Raw genomic sequence first — 1,791 nt, 5'->3', positions numbered from 1 at the left:
AGAGGGAGGAGGAGGAGGAGGAGGGAGGCGGGGGAAGAAGAGAAAAAAGCCCCTAAATGTCAGCAGCAGATGAAGGGTGTTGGGAAATTTAATCTTCCAACTTTCGCAACCAATGTGACATTTGGATTTCCTTCCGATAAGCTATCAGCCCGAGAACTTTCTTTTTTCTTTTTTCTTTCTTTTTTCTTTTTTTTTCCCCTTCTTTTTCTTCTTCTCTCCTCTGGCTGGTAATTTAAAAATAAATGGACTAGAAAGATCTCTAAACAGTACCTTTGGCAAAGATTAAAAAAAGAGGGGGGGGATAGGGGAGCAGGCTAGCGGGGGAGACGGATCGTTCTTTACAACCCGCGCCGCGGCGGCGAAGGCCGGACCGCGGCTGGAGGAGGCACCGCCTCGCTCCCGGCGCTAAATCCCGGCGCTGGGCTCGGCGTCGACCCACAGAGCCGGCCCGAATGCGGACGTGCCGGGGGCCGGGTACTTGCCAGGAGCCTGGGAGCTTCCAGGAAAGCTTCCGGGTGAAGCGGATTTTGGGAGATTCGCAGGAAATCGCGGTGACCAGCAGCGCAGCCGTTAAAACACGGAAGGCGGCAAAGGCGCTCGGCTCGCGATGGCTTCTCGCTGATGCGATAAATACATATGATATCGTATCTTACCGCGCTATGGTTTCCAGTGGATTTATGTATCTCAAGTAACATTCAGATATGTGTGTTGTGACATGTAGAACATAAAATACGTATTTTGAAGCACCTTAGAAATGTAGTGGCGGGAGAGGCTRCAGAGTCTGGCCGGGGAGCTAACAGGATGCTCCTTCCCTTGAACCGCTGCAAAGCCGGGAGAACGCRGACGGTTTCCCCCCGTGTTTGCTCTGTATAAATTCAATGCAGAAGGCGGTCGTCTGGCCTTACGGCTGCGGGCAGCAGAGCCGCGGTGCCGGCGTGAGGTTGTTGCCTCCGCCACCGCCTCCACTGCCACTGCCACCACCTCCACCGCCATCTCCACCACCACCTCCTCCACCACGACCTCCACCACCATCACCACCACCACCTACTCCTCCTCCACCACCTCCTCCCCCCCGCATCACCACCACCACCACCTCCTCCACCGCCACCACCTCCTCCTCCACCACCTCTGCCACCACCACAACCTCCTCCTCCACCACCACCTCCTCCACCACCACCTCCACCACCCGCACCCCCTCCACCACCCCCAAGGCGCGTGGTCTGCACGGAGCCAGAAAAACGAGGCGGGCAGGGGGCGTTTGCATCCGGGCAGCCCCCCCGAGCACGCGGGCTGGCGCTCGAGGGGGATAAACGGGGCTGGGGCAGCGTCGGCTCTGCCGGTGGGTCCGCTCGCCGGAGAGGCGTCAGGGATGCGTGCAGCGGCCCACGCGTGGACAGCTGCCGATCCGTCTCCGAGATCTATGCGCGTGCCTCTCCCTGAACGAAAGCAGCCAGACAGCGCCGACCCTCGGGGAATACAGATTAGCCGCTCGCCGATGGGGGATGTAACGGAGCAATGACGAACGGGGGGTCGGTAACTGCAACGTAGTGGGTGCAGCTTGGGTGAAGGAGGGAGCGAACGTGACAACGTAGGGGAATAGCCGGCAGGCAGAAGACCTCGCCCCGGGTGGTTGACGGGCGAGCCGATAGCCGGGTCGGGGGACCGCGGGCGCCGAGCACGCGAGGCTTCATCCTTTGGAAAGGCCTCGCTGGGGTTCGGACYTTTCTTCGCGGGGCGTTTTCCGGGTGATTTCTGCGGCGCTCTCCGTCCGCTGTCGTTTTTCTCGGGCTC

Source organism: Rhea americana, unplaced genomic scaffold, assembly GCF_003343005.1.
Source record: "Rhea americana isolate MKP2758 unplaced genomic scaffold, rheAme1 scaffold_440, whole genome shotgun sequence".
In the NCBI taxonomy this organism is placed as follows: domain Eukaryota; kingdom Metazoa; phylum Chordata; class Aves; order Rheiformes; family Rheidae; genus Rhea; species Rhea americana.
The sequence above is the reverse complement of the archived record's forward strand: the minus strand, read 5'-3'. Positions refer to the sequence as shown.